At 48.2% G+C, this 16,806-nt stretch overlaps 7 non-coding genes and 4 pseudogenes across 7 annotated transcripts; all 11 read right to left on the bottom strand.

Moving 5' to 3' along the window:
• Nucleotides 1-542: 542 nt before the first annotated feature.
• Nucleotides 543-646, bottom strand: LOC142313460 (U2 spliceosomal RNA; annotated as a pseudogene).
• A 1,387-nt stretch (nucleotides 647-2,033) lies between these two features.
• On the bottom strand, nucleotides 2,034-2,229 carry LOC142313386 (U2 spliceosomal RNA). The gene has a single exon (XR_012754432.1). It is a non-coding gene; the product is annotated as a U2 spliceosomal RNA (small nuclear RNA).
• A 718-nt stretch (nucleotides 2,230-2,947) lies between these two features.
• On the bottom strand, nucleotides 2,948-3,121 carry LOC142313454 (U2 spliceosomal RNA; annotated as a pseudogene).
• A 1,387-nt stretch (nucleotides 3,122-4,508) lies between these two features.
• Nucleotides 4,509-4,705, bottom strand: LOC142313380 (U2 spliceosomal RNA). The gene has a single exon (XR_012754426.1). It is a non-coding gene; the product is annotated as a U2 spliceosomal RNA (small nuclear RNA).
• A 429-nt stretch (nucleotides 4,706-5,134) lies between these two features.
• On the bottom strand, nucleotides 5,135-5,201 carry LOC142313469 (U2 spliceosomal RNA; annotated as a pseudogene).
• Nucleotides 5,202-6,588: 1,387 nt separating this feature from the next.
• LOC142313623 (U2 spliceosomal RNA) lies at nucleotides 6,589-6,779 on the bottom strand. The gene has a single exon (XR_012754609.1). It is a non-coding gene; the product is annotated as a U2 spliceosomal RNA (small nuclear RNA).
• Nucleotides 6,780-8,166: 1,387 nt separating this feature from the next.
• Nucleotides 8,167-8,362, bottom strand: LOC142313383 (U2 spliceosomal RNA). Its single transcript, XR_012754429.1, has one exon. It is a non-coding gene; the product is annotated as a U2 spliceosomal RNA (small nuclear RNA).
• A 2,185-nt stretch (nucleotides 8,363-10,547) lies between these two features.
• LOC142313636 (U2 spliceosomal RNA) lies at nucleotides 10,548-10,740 on the bottom strand. Its single transcript, XR_012754618.1, has one exon. It is a non-coding gene; the product is annotated as a U2 spliceosomal RNA (small nuclear RNA).
• A 2,189-nt stretch (nucleotides 10,741-12,929) lies between these two features.
• LOC142313622 (U2 spliceosomal RNA) lies at nucleotides 12,930-13,120 on the bottom strand. Its single transcript, XR_012754608.1, has one exon. It is a non-coding gene; the product is annotated as a U2 spliceosomal RNA (small nuclear RNA).
• A 1,387-nt stretch (nucleotides 13,121-14,507) lies between these two features.
• On the bottom strand, nucleotides 14,508-14,698 carry LOC142313621 (U2 spliceosomal RNA). The gene has a single exon (XR_012754607.1). It is a non-coding gene; the product is annotated as a U2 spliceosomal RNA (small nuclear RNA).
• Nucleotides 14,699-16,085: 1,387 nt separating this feature from the next.
• LOC142313373 (U2 spliceosomal RNA) lies at nucleotides 16,086-16,289 on the bottom strand (annotated as a pseudogene).
• Between the last annotated feature and the right edge of the window lie 517 nt (nucleotides 16,290-16,806).

The following is a 16,806-nucleotide window of genomic DNA, read 5'->3' as shown; positions in this document are numbered from 1 at the left end:
CCAGTATCTCCTGCAGGCATTCACCGTGGCAAAGGTTACCAGAAAAATGCCAGTCATGAAGGTCTGGACACTCAGGGTTTCCGCCCTGGAGAAGCCCTGATCCAGAATCATCTTCTTGCAGAACACGTCGCTGGACATGTCCGGCAACCTACCATCCACCGCCTTTAGCTTCAGGGCGACCGTCTGCCGCATCCAAGGCTCCAGGGTTGGAGCCTTTTCAGGCGGCGTCCGGGCTCCCTCCGGCTGGCCGGCGTCGGAGGTAGGGGCCTCTTGGGCCGAAGAAGCCTCTGGATGAGCCTTCCTGGAGGTCCCTGGGTCCTGAGCCTTCCTGGCTGCCTTCTCTGGCTTGCTTGCCATGGCTGGTTCCTGCTTGAGTTCCCGGAGCTGGATCTTGGATTCTTCTCCGGGTGTCTTCTCCCGCTGTGTTCCTCCTCGAAGTTCCTCTGGTCTCCCCAAGTCTTCTCCGAGCCTTCGTCTTCTTGCTTCTTTCTGCCAAGCTCTTCTTCCGTCCAATCTCCCTCTTTCGGTCTCGGCTGGGCTTCGGAGCTTGTCTCCCTGATCGTATCTCGTCAAGTGTAGCTAGCTCAGTTTGTTCTGATAAGAACAGATACTACACTTGATCTTAGCCAAAAGGCCGAGAAGCGATAACCAGAATTGGTTTGGGCCTCGAGTGGCACCCTGGCCTATGCCGGACACATCTTAGGGAGAGAGAGCGAGAGGGAGACAAACCCACGCCTACACAAGACATTTTGTCACCCAAGCCAACCCTTGAAAAGGCTGCTTTGCAGAGCCAAAACAAGAAGAATGGTGCGTTTTGCAGCCGCCGCCCACTGCAATGAATCTGAATAACTCCTCCTTTAGGGCGCAAGCAACTCCCCTCCCCCTTGCAGTCTTTCCAATTCACGATACAAAAAGACGGACAGGACAGGTTGCCTGACTTTCCGTCACTGCTACCCTTTGCCATCCTTACCCGTAGAAAGCCCTTTCATCATCCCCAAACCCTAATCTTTTCCCTTTCCTTCCCAGCCCCCAAACCCTGCCCTCTGTACCTTTCTCACCACCCGCTTCCCTTCTCCTGTCATCCCCCTACCACCCGGGAAAAAAAGAGATTGCCCCCTCCTTCCACTAGCCCACCCTCCCACCCAAAGAACAACTTCTTCTGCGCAGCTTGTTTTCTAGGCAGCAGCGCTATTGTGATGTCATCGGGGGGCATTGTGACAAGCCGCCAGTGTTCCGTCTCTTCATGTTGTGCACAGTTCAAACGGAAAATACATCAACAGGCAGACTACAGAAAAGCTTACTATCAAAGGTTAGAGGGGGGCTTTCTCAGAGGGCTTTTTACAGTTTTTCTATTCCCAATTAGCCGTTTAAGTGTACTTATTGAAAGTAGTAATTCTTTCATGGGCCGCCCTTTCTTAGTATTTGACGTTCCTTATATTGCGGTATGAGGCTTCGCAGTAGGTTGCAAACATTCATCACCCATGACTGTCCCCAATTGAGCTCAGAAGCTCAATGTCTATCATGACCTCTCTTTTAGAATGTCCAAGAGCAAGCAAACTATTCCTCCAGGAGAGGGCGCCAACAGACTACTAAAGAGATCATCATTACTCAAAGAAAACCCCAAAAACCAATGCATGATAGGAATAAACAGGTAACTTTCTTTGGAGTGGAAGCGGAGAGATCGCACCAGATGCCAATTCTAGATGTTATCACACCTGTGGTCACTGCAGCAGCAGGTGAATCCACTTTGTCCAAAAGGGATCTATTCCATTCAATTGCAAATGATCTAGATAAGACAGAGAACTGCAGCACGGGGACATAGCCGAGTTGGTCAGGTTGAGTGGTGATGAGTTTGCTATTTGGATGAATAAAGAAAGTCAAAAGTGTGAAAGATAAAAAACAAAAGGAGGAAGTGTGAAAAGTGAATGGGCCAAATTGAGGTGCATATGAAGACGTATGCTTTCTTCCAATTCATTAAATCGGGCTAATATGAATCAGGTGAATTGAGTTCTGCTTTTGGAAACTGGGTTAAGAAGGGGTGCACCGTTCCTGGAGGTACTGCAATACCAGGTCAATGCGTGGAGTGGACAGAGCAAGCTCTTTTTCCATCTCCCTGTTCTAAAAATCCATTTAATATATGGTCCCCAGATAGGGGACGTATCAGATATTAAACTGATAAGAACAGATTTTTGATTTAATGAAGCTTTCCAAAGCACCGCAAAAATGCATGACCGAAGTCACACCAAAAACAGTGCAAAGGCTAGGATTCGTGTGGACCCCTCCGTGAGAAGAGGATCCCCAAAAATCAACCCCGTCCCTCCGAGCCAGAAGGCCACAGCGAGGGTCAGGGATCTTCGGTGCTCCCCCAAGCCGAAGCCTGGTTGAGCCTTGTTGTTGCTCCCAGCGTCCACCGAGGCATCTTACCCAAGTGGAGTAGGGAGCTACTAGTCGTTGGTTTCGCAGTCGAGACTGCCCGGACCGTCAACCGGTGTTGGTTTCTCAGCCCAAGGCTGACCGGACCTCCAACCGGGTGTTGGTTTCTCAGCCCAAGGCTGACCGGACCTCCAACCGGGTGTTGGTTTCTCAGCCCAAGGCTAACCGGACCTCCAACCGGGTGTTGGTTTCTCAGCCAAAGCTGACCCGGACCTCCAACCGGGTGTTGGTTTCTCAGCCCAAAGCTGACCGGACCTCCGACCGGGATTATAAAAATTTCCCTTCTTAGCCAGAAGGCCGGGATAGGGCAATATGCTTGGAAAGTATGAATAGGCAAGGCACGGCGTGCGACAGAGTCTGAGGCTTACCAGGGTCCCAACCTAGCAAGTTCAGACTCCCTCCAGGGTGTCCATTCCTGGGGCACATTGCACCATAACCCCCACACTTACTCAGTCTAATAGCCTCGATCCTGGTAGGGCCATGGTTTCCTCTAGATGGATATACTATCCTCCCAAAGTACTAACAAGCGCAACCGTCCAGTGTGCATTGCATCATTGTACTAAGGTGGCCGGAGCCTTAAACCACCTTTTCGAAAGATACTACACTTGATCTTAGCCAAAAGGCCGAGAAGCGATACTGATAAGAACAGATACTACACTTGATCTTAGCCAAAAGGCCGAGAAGCGATAACCAGAATTGGTTTGGGCCTCGAGTGGCACCCTGGCCTATGCCGGACACATCTTAGGGAGAGAGAGCGAGAGGGAGACAAACCCACGCCTACACAAGACATTTTGTCACCCAAGCCAACCCTTGAAAAGGCTGCTTTGCAGAGCCAAAACAAGAAGAATGGTGCGTTTTGCAGCCGCCGCCCACTGCAATGAATCTGAATAACTCCTCCTTTAGGGCGCAAGCAACTCCCCTCCCCCTTGCAGTCTTTCCAATTCACGATACAAAAAGACGGACAGGACAGGTTGCCTGACTTTCCGTCACTGCTACCCTTTGCCATCCTTACCCGTAGAAAGCCCTTTCATCATCCCCAAACCCTAATCTTTTCCCTTTCCTTCCCAGCCCCCAAACCCTGCCCTCTGTACCTTTCTCACCACCCGCTTCCCTTCTCCTGTCATCCCCCTACCACCCGGGAAAAAAAGAGATTGCCCCCTCCTTCCACTAGCCCACCCTCCCACCCAAAGAACAACTTCTTCTGCGCAGCTTGTTTTCTAGGCAGCAGCGCTATTGTGATGTCATCGGGGGGCATTGTGACAAGCCGCCAGTGTTCCGTCTCTTCATGTTGTGCACAGTTCAAACGGAAAATACATCAACAGGCAGACTACAGAAAAGCTTACTATCAAAGGTTAGAGGGGGGCTTTCTCAGAGGGCTTTTTACAGTTTTTCTATTCCCAATTAGCCGTTTAAGTGTACTTATTGAAAGTAGTAATTCTTTCATGGGCCGCCCTTTCTTAGTATTTGACGTTCCTTATATTGCGGTATGAGGCTTCGCAGTAGGTTGCAAACATTCATCACCCATGACTGTCCCCAATTGAGCTCAGAAGCTCAATGTCTATCATGACCTCTCTTTTAGAATGTCCAAGAGCAAGCAAACTATTCCTCCAGGAGAGGGCGCCAACAGACTACTAAAGAGATCATCATTACTCAAAGAAAACCCCAAAAACCAATGCATGATAGGAATAAACAGGTAACTTTCTTTGGAGTGGAAGCGGAGAGATCGCACCAGATGCCAATTCTAGATGTTATCACACCTGTGGTCACTGCAGCAGCAGGTGAATCCACTTTGTCCAAAAGGGATCTATTCCATTCAATTGCAAATGATCTAGATAAGACAGAGAACTGCAGCACGGGGACATAGCCGAGTTGGTCAGGTTGAGTGGTGATGAGTTTGCTATTTGGATGAATAAAGAAAGTCAAAAGTGTGAAAGATAAAAAACAAAAGGAGGAAGTGTGAAAAGTGAATGGGCCAAATTGAGGTGCATATGAAGACGTATGCTTTCTTCCAATTCATTAAATCGGGCTAATATGAATCAGGTGAATTGAGTTCTGCTTTTGGAAACTGGGTTAAGAAGGGGTGCACCGTTCCTGGAGGTACTGCAATACCAGGTCAATGCGTGGAGTGGACAGAGCAAGCTCTTTTTCCATCTCCCTGTTCTAAAAATCCATTTAATATATGGTCCCCAGATAGGGGACGTATCAGATATTAAACTGATAAGAACAGATTTTTTGATTTAATGAAGCTTTCCAAAGCACCGCAAAAATGCATGACCGAAGTCACACCAAAAACAGTGCAAAGGCTAGGATTCGTGTGGACCCCTCCGTGAGAAGAGGATCCCCAAAAATCAACCCCGTCCCTCCGAGCCAGAAGGCCACAGCGAGGGTCAGGGATCTTCGGTGCTCCCCCAAGCCGAAGCCTGGTTGAGCCTTGTTGTTGCTCCCAGCGTCCACCGAGGCATCTTACCCAAGTGGAGTAGGGAGCTACTAGTCGTTGGTTTCGCAGCCGAGACTGCCCGGACCGTCAACCGGTGTTGGTTTCTCAGCCCAAGGCTGACCGGACCTCCAACCGGGTGTTGGTTTCTCAGCCCAAGGCTGACCGGACCTCCAACCGGGTGTTGGTTTCTCAGCCCAAGGCTAACCGGACCTCCAACCGGGTGTTGGTTTCTCAGCCAAAGCTGACCCGGACCTCCAACCGGGTGTTGGTTTCTCAGCCCAAAGCTGACCAGATACTACACTTGATCTTAGCCAAAAGGCCGAGAAGCGATAACCAGAATTGGTTTGGGCCTCGAGTGGCACCCTGGCCTATGCCGGACACATCTTAGGGAGAGAGAGCGAGAGGGAGACAAACCCACGCCTACACAAGACATTTTGTCACCCAAGCCAACCCTTGAAAAGGCTGCTTTGCAGAGCCAAAACAAGAAGAATGGTGCGTTTTGCAGCCGCCGCCCACTGCAATGAATCTGAATAACTCCTCCTTTAGGGCGCAAGCAACTCCCCTCCCCCTTGCAGTCTTTCCAATTCACGATACAAAAAGACGGACAGGACAGGTTGCCTGACTTTCCGTCACTGCTACCCTTTGCCATCCTTACCCGTAGAAAGCCCTTTCATCATCCCCAAACCCTAATCTTTTCCCTTTCCTTCCCAGCCCCCAAACCCTGCCCTCTGTACCTTTCTCACCACCCGCTTCCCTTCTCCTGTCATCCCCCTACCACCCGGGAAAAAAAGAGATTGCCCCCTCCTTCCACTAGCCCACCCTCCCACCCAAAGAACAACTTCTTCTGCGCAGCTTGTTTTCTAGGCAGCAGCGCTATTGTGATGTCATCGGGGGGCATTGTGACAAGCCGCCAGTGTTCCGTCTCTTCATGTTGTGCACAGTTCAAACGGAAAATACATCAACAGGCAGACTACAGAAAAGCTTACTATCAAAGGTTAGAGGGGGGCTTTCTCAGAGGGCTTTTTACAGTTTTTCTATTCCCAATTAGCCGTTTAAGTGTACTTATTGAAAGTAGTAATTCTTTCATGGGCCGCCCTTTCTTAGTATTTGACGTTCCTTATATTGCGGTATGAGGCTTCGCAGTAGGTTGCAAACATTCATCACCCATGACTGTCCCCAATTGAGCTCAGAAGCTCAATGTCTATCATGACCTCTCTTTTAGAATGTCCAAGAGCAAGCAAACTATTCCTCCAGGAGAGGGCGCCAACAGACTACTAAAGAGATCATCATTACTCAAAGAAAACCCCAAAAACCAATGCATGATAGGAATAAACAGGTAACTTTCTTTGGAGTGGAAGCGGAGAGATCGCACCAGATGCCAATTCTAGATGTTATCACACCTGTGGTCACTGCAGCAGCAGGTGAATCCACTTTGTCCAAAAGGGATCTATTCCATTCAATTGCAAATGATCTAGATAAGACAGAGAACTGCAGCACGGGGACATAGCCGAGTTGGTCAGGTTGAGTGGTGATGAGTTTGCTATTTGGATGAATAAAGAAAGTCAAAAGTGTGAAAGATAAAAAACAAAAGGAGGAAGTGTGAAAAGTGAATGGGCCAAATTGAGGTGCATATGAAGACGTATGCTTTCTTCCAATTCATTAAATCGGGCTAATATGAATCAGGTGAATTGAGTTCTGCTTTTGGAAACTGGGTTAAGAAGGGGTGCACCGTTCCTGGAGGTACTGCAATACCAGGTCAATGCGTGGAGTGGACAGAGCAAGCTCTTTTTCCATCTCCCTGTTCTAAAAATCCATTTAATATATGGTCCCCAGATAGGGGACGTATCAGATATTAAACTGATAAGAACAGATACTACACTTGATCTTAGCCAAAAGGCCGAGAAGCGATAACCAGAATTGGTTTGGGCCTCGAGTGGCACCCTGGCCTATGCCGGACACATCTTAGGGAGAGAGAGCGAGAGGGAGACAAACCCACGCCTACACAAGACATTTTGTCACCCAAGCCAACCCTTGAAAAGGCTGCTTTGCAGAGCCAAAACAAGAAGAATGGTGCGTTTTGCAGCCGCCGCCCACTGCAATGAATCTGAATAACTCCTCCTTTAGGGCGCAAGCAACTCCCCTCCCCCTTGCAGTCTTTCCAATTCACGATACAAAAAGACGGACAGGACAGGTTGCCTGACTTTCCGTCACTGCTACCCTTTGCCATCCTTACCCGTAGAAAGCCCTTTCATCATCCCCAAACCCTAATCTTTTCCCTTTCCTTCCCAGCCCCCAAACCCTGCCCTCTGTACCTTTCTCACCACCCGCTTCCCTTCTCCTGTCATCCCCCTACCACCCGGGAAAAAAAGAGATTGCCCCCTCCTTCCACTAGCCCACCCTCCCACCCAAAGAACAACTTCTTCTGCGCAGCTTGTTTTCTAGGCAGCAGCGCTATTGTGATGTCATCGGGGGGCATTGTGACAAGCCGCCAGTGTTCCGTCTCTTCATGTTGTGCACAGTTCAAACGGAAAATACATCAACAGGCAGACTACAGAAAAGCTTACTATCAAAGGTTAGAGGGGGGCTTTCTCAGAGGGCTTTTTACAGTTTTTCTATTCCCAATTAGCCGTTTAAGTGTACTTATTGAAAGTAGTAATTCTTTCATGGGCCGCCCTTTCTTAGTATTTGACGTTCCTTATATTGCGGTATGAGGCTTCGCAGTAGGTTGCAAACATTCATCACCCATGACTGTCCCCAATTGAGCTCAGAAGCTCAATGTCTATCATGACCTCTCTTTTAGAATGTCCAAGAGCAAGCAAACTATTCCTCCAGGAGAGGGCGCCAACAGACTACTAAAGAGATCATCATTACTCAAAGAAAACCCCAAAAACCAATGCATGATAGGAATAAACAGGTAACTTTCTTTGGAGTGGAAGCGGAGAGATCGCACCAGATGCCAATTCTAGATGTTATCACACCTGTGGTCACTGCAGCAGCAGGTGAATCCACTTTGTCCAAAAGGGATCTATTCCATTCAATTGCAAATGATCTAGATAAGACAGAGAACTGCAGCACGGGGACATAGCCGAGTTGGTCAGGTTGAGTGGTGATGAGTTTGCTATTTGGATGAATAAAGAAAGTCAAAAGTGTGAAAGATAAAAAACAAAAGGAGGAAGTGTGAAAAGTGAATGGGCCAAATTGAGGTGCATATGAAGACGTATGCTTTCTTCCAATTCATTAAATCGGGCTAATATGAATCAGGTGAATTGAGTTCTGCTTTTGGAAACTGGGTTAAGAAGGGGTGCACCGTTCCTGGAGGTACTGCAATACCAGGTCAATGCGTGGAGTGGACAGAGCAAGCTCTTTTTCCATCTCCCTGTTCTAAAAATCCATTTAATATATGGTCCCCAGATAGGGGACGTATCAGATATTAAACTGATAAGAACAGATTTTGATTTAATGAAGCTTTCCAAAGCACCACAAAAAATGCATGACCGAAGTCACACCAAAAACAGTGCAAAGGCTAGGATTCGTGTGGACCCCACCGTGAGGAGAGGGTCCCCAAAAATCAACCCCGTCCCTCCGAGCCAGAAGGCCACAGCAAGGGTCAGGGATCTTCGGTGCTCCCCCAAGCCGAAGCCTGGTTGAGCCTTGTCGTTGCTCCCAGCGTCCACCCAGGCATCTTACCCAAGTGGAGTAGAGAGCTACTAGTTGTTGGTTTCGCAGCCGAAACTGCCCGGACCGTCAACCGGTGTTGGTTTCTCAGCCCAAGGCTAACCGGACCTCCAACCGGGTGTTGGTTTCTCAGCCGAAGCTGACCCAGACCTCCAACCGGGTGTTGGTTTCTCAGCCGAAGCTGACCCAGACCTCCAACCGGGTGTTAGTTTCTCAGCCCAAAGCTGACCAGACCTCCGACCGGGATTATAAAAATTTCCCTTCCTAGCCAGAAGGCCGGGATAGGGTAATATGCTCAAAAAGTATGAAAAGGCAAGGTACGGTGTGCTACAGAGCCCAAGGCTTGCCGGGGTCCCAAGCCAGCAAGCTCAGACTCACTCCAGGGTCGTCAGTCCTGGGGCACGTTGTACCATAGCCCCCCACCCTTACTCAGTCTAATAGCCTCGATCCTGGTAGGGCCATGTTTTCCTCTAGATGAATATACTATCCACCCAGAGTACTAGCAAGCGCAACCTTCCAGTGTGCATTGTATCATTGTACTAAGGTGGCCTGGAGCTTAAACCACCTCTTCAAACAACACTACACTTGATCTTAGCCAAAAGGCCGAGAAGCGATAACCAGAATTGGTTTGGGCCTCGAGTGGCACCCTGGCCTATGCCGGACACATCTTAGGGAGAGAGAGCGAGAGGGAGACAAACCCACGCCTACACAAGACATTTTGTCACCCAAGCCAACCCTTGAAAAGGCTGCTTTGCAGAGCCAAAACAAGAAGAATGGTGCGTTTTGCAGCCGCCGCCCACTGCAATGAATCTGAATAACTCCTCCTTTAGGGCGCAAGCAACTCCCCTCCCCCTTGCAGTCTTTCCAATTCACGATACAAAAAGACGGACAGGACAGGTTGCCTGACTTTCCGTCACTGCTACCCTTTGCCATCCTTACCCGTAGAAAGCCCTTTCATCATCCCCAAACCCTAATCTTTTCCCTTTCCTTCCCAGCCCCCAAACCCTGCCCTCTGTACCTTTCTCACCACCCGCTTCCCTTCTCCTGTCATCCCCCTACCACCCGGGAAAAAAAGAGATTGCCCCCTCCTTCCACTAGCCCACCCTCCCACCCAAAGAACAACTTCTTCTGCGCAGCTTGTTTTCTAGGCAGCAGCGCTATTGTGATGTCATCGGGGGGCATTGTGACAAGCCGCCAGTGTTCCGTCTCTTCATGTTGTGCACAGTTCAAACGGAAAATACATCAACAGGCAGACTACAGAAAAGCTTACTATCAAAGGTTAGAGGGGGGCTTTCTCAGAGGGCTTTTTACAGTTTTTCTATTCCCAATTAGCCGTTTAAGTGTACTTATTGAAAGTAGTAATTCTTTCATGGGCCGCCCTTTCTTAGTATTTGACGTTCCTTATATTGCGGTATGAGGCTTCGCAGTAGGTTGCAAACATTCATCACCCATGACTGTCCCCAATTGAGCTCAGAAGCTCAATGTCTATCATGACCTCTCTTTTAGAATGTCCAAGAGCAAGCAAACTATTCCTCCAGGAGAGGGCGCCAACAGACTACTAAAGAGATCATCATTACTCAAAGAAAACCCCAAAAACCAATGCATGATAGGAATAAACAGGTAACTTTCTTTGGAGTGGAAGCGGAGAGATCGCACCAGATGCCAATTCTAGATGTTATCACACCTGTGGTCACTGCAGCAGCAGGTGAATCCACTTTGTCCAAAAGGGATCTATTCCATTCAATTGCAAATGATCTAGATAAGACAGAGAACTGCAGCACGGGGACATAGCCGAGTTGGTCAGGTTGAGTGGTGATGAGTTTGCTATTTGGATGAATAAAGAAAGTCAAAAGTGTGAAAGATAAAAAACAAAAGGAGGAAGTGTGAAAAGTGAATGGGCCAAATTGAGGTGCATATGAAGACGTATGCTTTCTTCCAATTCATTAAATCGGGCTAATATGAATCAGGTGAATTGAGTTCTGCTTTTGGAAACTGGGTTAAGAAGGGGTGCACCGTTCCTGGAGGTACTGCAATACCAGGTCAATGCGTGGAGTGGACAGAGCAAGCTCTTTTTCCATCTCCCTGTTCTAAAAATCCATTTAATATATGGTCCCCAGATAGGGGACGTATCAGATATTAAACTGATAAGAACAGATTTTTGATTTAATGAAGCTTTCCAAAGCACCACAAAAAATGCATGACCGAAGTCACACCAAAAACAGTGCAAAGGCTAGGATTCGTGTGGACCCCACCGTGAGGAGAGGGTCCCCAAAAATCAACCCCGTCCCTCCGAGCCAGAAGGCCACAGCAAGGGTCAGGGATCTTCGGTGCTCCCCCAAGCCGAAGCCTGGTTGAGCCTTGTCGTTGCTCCCAGCGTCCACCCAGGCATCTTACCCAAGTGGAGTAGAGAGCTACTAGTTGTTGGTTTCGCAGCCGAAACTGCCCGGACCGTCAACCGGTGTTGGTTTCTCAGCCCAAGGCTAACCGGACCTCCAACCGGGTGTTGGTTTCTCAGCCGAAGCTGACCCAGACCTCCAACCGGGTGTTGGTTTCTCAGCCGAAGCTGACCCAGACCTCCAACCGGGTGTTAGTTTCTCAGCCCAAAGCTGACCAGACCTCCGACCGGGATTATAAAAATTTCCCTTCCTAGCCAGAAGGCCGGGATAGGGTAATATGCTCAAAAAGTATGAAAAGGCAAGGTACGGTGTGCTACAGAGCCCAAGGCTTGCCGGGGTCCCAAGCCAGCAAGCTCAGACTCACTCCAGGGTCGTCAGTCCTGGGGCACGTTGTACCATAGCCCCCCACCCTTACTCAGTCTAATAGCCTCGATCCTGGTAGGGCCATGTTTTCCTCTAGATGAATATACTATCCACCCAGAGTACTAGCAAGCGCAACCTTCCAGTGTGCATTGTATCATTGTACTAAGGTGGCCTGGAGCTTAAACCACCTCTTCGAACAACACTACACTTGATCTTAGCCAAAAGGCCGAGAAGCGATAACCAGAATTGGTTTGGGCCTCGAGTGGCACCCTGGCCTATGCCGGACACATCTTAGGGAGAGAGAGCGAGAGGGAGACAAACCCACGCCTACACAAGACATTTTGTCACCCAAGCCAACCCTTGAAAAGGCTGCTTTGCAGAGCCAAAACAAGAAGAATGGTGCGTTTTGCAGCCGCTGCCCACTGCAATGAATCTGAATAACTCCTCCTTTAGGGCGCAAGCAACTCCCCTCCCCCTTGCAGTCTTTCCAATTCACGATACAAAAAGACGGACAGGACAGGTTGCCTGACTTTCCGTCACTGCTACCCTTTGCCATCCTTACCCGTAGAAAGCCCTTTCATCATCCCCAAACCCTAATCTTTTCCCTTTCCTTCCCAGCCCCCAAACCCTGCCCTCTGTACCTTTCTCACCACCCGCTTCCCTTCTCCTGTCATCCCCCTACCACCCGGGAAAAAAAGAGATTGCCCCCTCCTTCCACTAGCCCACCCTCCCACCCAAAGAACAACTTCTTCTGCGCAGCTTGTTTTCTAGGCAGCAGCGCTATTGTGATGTCATCGGGGGGCATTGTGACAAGCCGCCAGTGTTCCGTCTCTTCATGTTGTGCACAGTTCAAACGGAAAATACATCAACAGGCAGACTACAGAAAAGCTTACTATCAAAGGTTAGAGGGGGGCTTTCTCAGAGGGCTTTTTACAGTTTTTCTATTCCCAATTAGCCGTTTAAGTGTACTTATTGAAAGTAGTAATTCTTTCATGGGCCGCCCTTTCTTAGTATTTGACGTTCCTTATATTGCGGTATGAGGCTTCGCAGTAGGTTGCAAACATTCATCACCCATGACTGTCCCCAATTGAGCTCAGAAGCTCAATGTCTATCATGACCTCTCTTTTAGAATGTCCAAGAGCAAGCAAACTATTCCTCCAGGAGAGGGCGCCAACAGACTACTAAAGAGATCATCATTACTCAAAGAAAACCCCAAAAACCAATGCATGATAGGAATAAACAGGTAACTTTCTTTGGAGTGGAAGCGGAGAGATCGCACCAGATGCCAATTCTAGATGTTATCACACCTGTGGTCACTGCAGCAGCAGGTGAATCCACTTTGTCCAAAAGGGATCTATTCCATTCAATTGCAAATGATCTAGATAAGACAGAGAACTGCAGCACGGGGACATAGCCGAGTTGGTCAGGTTGAGTGGTGATGAGTTTGCTATTTGGATGAATAAAGAAAGTCAAAAGTGTGAAAGATAAAAAACAAAAGGAGGAAGTGTGAAAAGTGAATGGGCCAAATTGAGGTGCATATGAAGACGTATGCTTTCTTCCAATTCATTAAATCGGGCTAATATGAATCAGGTGAATTGAGTTCTGCTTTTGGAAACTGGGTTAAGAAGGGGTGCACCGTTCCTGGAGGTACTGCAATACCAGGTCAATGCGTGGAGTGGACAGAGCAAGCTCTTTTTCCATCTCCCTGTTCTAAAAATCCATTTAATATATGGTCCCCAGATAGGGGACGTATCAGATATTAAACTGATAAGAACAGATACTACACTTGATCTTAGCCAAAAGGCCGAGAAGCGATAACCAGAATTGGTTTGGGCCTCGAGTGGCACCCTGGCCTATGCCGGACACATCTTAGGGAGAGAGAGCGAGAGGGAGACAAACCCACGCCTACACAAGACATTTTGTCACCCAAGCCAACCCTTGAAAAGGCTGCTTTGCAGAGCCAAAACAAGAAGAATGGTGCGTTTTGCAGCCGCCGCCCACTGCAATGAATCTGAATAACTCCTCCTTTAGGGCGCAAGCAACTCCCCTCCCCCTTGCAGTCTTTCCAATTCACGATACAAAAAGACGGACAGGACAGGTTGCCTGACTTTCCGTCACTGCTACCCTTTGCCATCCTTACCCGTAGAAAGCCCTTTCATCATCCCCAAACCCTAATCTTTTCCCTTTCCTTCCCAGCCCCCAAACCCTGCCCTCTGTACCTTTCTCACCACCCGCTTCCCTTCTCCTGTCATCCCCCTACCACCCGGGAAAAAAAGAGATTGCCCCCTCCTTCCACTAGCCCACCCTCCCACCCAAAGAACAACTTCTTCTGCGCAGCTTGTTTTCTAGGCAGCAGCGCTATTGTGATGTCATCGGGGGGCATTGTGACAAGCCGCCAGTGTTCCGTCTCTTCATGTTGTGCACAGTTCAAACGGAAAATACATCAACAGGCAGACTACAGAAAAGCTTACTATCAAAGGTTAGAGGGGGGCTTTCTCAGAGGGCTTTTTACAGTTTTTCTATTCCCAATTAGCCGTTTAAGTGTACTTATTGAAAGTAGTAATTCTTTCATGGGCCGCCCTTTCTTAGTATTTGACGTTCCTTATATTGCGGTATGAGGCTTCGCAGTAGGTTGCAAACATTCATCACCCATGACTGTCCCCAATTGAGCTCAGAAGCTCAATGTCTATCATGACCTCTCTTTTAGAATGTCCAAGAGCAAGCAAACTATTCCTCCAGGAGAGGGCGCCAACAGACTACTAAAGAGATCATCATTACTCAAAGAAAACCCCAAAAACCAATGCATGATAGGAATAAACAGGTAACTTTCTTTGGAGTGGAAGCGGAGAGATCGCACCAGATGCCAATTCTAGATGTTATCACACCTGTGGTCACTGCAGCAGCAGGTGAATCCACTTTGTCCAAAAGGGATCTATTCCATTCAATTGCAAATGATCTAGATAAGACAGAGAACTGCAGCACGGGGACATAGCCGAGTTGGTCAGGTTGAGTGGTGATGAGTTTGCTATTTGGATGAATAAAGAAAGTCAAAAGTGTGAAAGATAAAAAACAAAAGGAGGAAGTGTGAAAAGTGAATGGGCCAAATTGAGGTGCATATGAAGACGTATGCTTTCTTCCAATTCATTAAATCGGGCTAATATGAATCAGGTGAATTGAGTTCTGCTTTTGGAAACTGGGTTAAGAAGGGGTGCACCGTTCCTGGAGGTACTGCAATACCAGGTCAATGCGTGGAGTGGACAGAGCAAGCTCTTTTTCCATCTCCCTGTTCTAAAAATCCATTTAATATATGGTCCCCAGATAGGGGACGTATCAGATATTAAACTGATAAGAACAGATACTACACTTGATCTTAGCCAAAAGGCCGAGAAGCGATAACCAGAATTGGTTTGGGCCTCGAGTGGCACCCTGGCCTATGCCGGACACATCTTAGGGAGAGAGAGCGAGAGGGAGACAAACCCACGCCTACACAAGACATTTTGTCACCCAAGCCAACCCTTGAAAAGGCTGCTTTGCAGAGCCAAAACAAGAAGAATGGTGCGTTTTGCAGCCGCCGCCCACTGCAATGAATCTGAATAACTCCTCCTTTAGGGCGCAAGCAACTCCCCTCCCCCTTGCAGTCTTTCCAATTCACGATACAAAAAGACGGACAGGACAGGTTGCCTGACTTTCCGTCACTGCTACCCTTTGCCATCCTTACCCGTAGAAAGCCCTTTCATCATCCCCAAACCCTAATCTTTTCCCTTTCCTTCCCAGCCCCCAAACCCTGCCCTCTGTACCTTTCTCACCACCCGCTTCCCTTCTCCTGTCATCCCCCTACCACCCGGGAAAAAAAGAGATTGCCCCCTCCTTCCACTAGCCCACCCTCCCACCCAAAGAACAACTTCTTCTGCGCAGCTTGTTTTCTAGGCAGCAGCGCTATTGTGATGTCATCGGGGGGCATTGTGACAAGCCGCCAGTGTTCCGTCTCTTCATGTTGTGCACAGTTCAAACGGAAAATACATCAACAGGCAGACTACAGAAAAGCTTACTATCAAAGGTTAGAGGGGGGCTTTCTCAGAGGGCTTTTTACAGTTTTTCTATTCCCAATTAGCCGTTTAAGTGTACTTATTGAAAGTAGTAATTCTTTCATGGGCCGCCCTTTCTTAGTATTTGACGTTCCTTATATTGCGGTATGAGGCTTCGCAGTAGGTTGCAAACATTCATCACCCATGACTGTCCCCAATTGAGCTCAGAAGCTCAATGTCTATCATGACCTCTCTTTTAGAATGTCCAAGAGCAAGCAAACTATTCCTCCAGGAGAGGGCGCCAACAGACTACTAAAGAGATCATCATTACTCAAAGAAAACCCCAAAAACCAATGCATGATAGGAATAAACAGGTAACTTTCTTTGGAGTGGAAGCGGAGAGATCGCACCAGATGCCAATTCTAGATGTTATCACACCTGTGGTCACTGCAGCAGCAGGTGAATCCACTTTGTCCAAAAGGGATCTATTCCATTCAATTGCAAATGATCTAGATAAGACAGAGAACTGCAGCACGGGGACATAGCCGAGTTGGTCAGGTTGAGTGGTGATGAGTTTGCTATTTGGATGAATAAAGAAAGTCAAAAGTGTGAAAGATAAAAAACAAAAGGAGGAAGTGTGAAAAGTGAATGGGCCAAATTGAGGTGCATATGAAGACGTATGCTTTCTTCCAATTCATTAAATCGGGCTAATATGAATCAGGTGAATTGAGTTCTGCTTTTGGAAACTGGGTTAAGAAGGGGTGCACCGTTCCTGGAGGTACTGCAATACCAGGTCAATGCGTGGAGTGGACAGAGCAAGCTCTTTTTCCATCTCCCTGTTCTAAAAATCCATTTAATATATGGTCCCCAGATAGGGGACGTATCAGATATTAAACTGATAAGAACAGATTTTTGATTTAACAGCATCTTTATTATCATGCACTACTCACAAAAAGGTAACAAACCGTGTACAGTGCCGCAGCCCCGTACACACAGAACTATACAATCCTTCTTACATAGCCATAGAGTACGACGCACTAAACTATACATCACACTCCTATGCTTATCCAGAACACTCAAGCTGAAAGAAAAAAGTTAGACAATAAATAACGACGAACCGGCGATTGGGGGATGGGGGTAGGGGAAAAGGGGGATAGGGTGGGGAAATCACAGGCCCGAAGCTTTATTGAAACACGCACATAACGGGAAAAGGAGGGAGGGGGCATGGAAGAGGTCTAAACCTCCTCCTCGGCGCTGTCGTCCGGACTGTCCATGATGGAATAGTCTCTGAGCAGGCTGTGGATCAGCCTGCGGCAATCCTGGATAGACATCCTCTCCCTCTTCAAGATGAGCCGGTTCCTGGCGACCCAAATAGCGTCCTTAAAGCAGTTCATAAGGCGCCAAGCCTCCTGGATGGCTCCAACGGTGTGAGTCCCAGGGAAGAGTCCATAAAGTACGGAATGGTACGATAGGCTCC

The sequence above is a fragment of the Anomaloglossus baeobatrachus genome, chromosome 5, assembly GCF_048569485.1.
Source record: "Anomaloglossus baeobatrachus isolate aAnoBae1 chromosome 5, aAnoBae1.hap1, whole genome shotgun sequence".
NCBI lineage: Eukaryota > Metazoa > Chordata > Amphibia > Anura > Aromobatidae > Anomaloglossus > Anomaloglossus baeobatrachus.
This window is presented reverse-complemented; position numbering and strand designations above follow the sequence as displayed.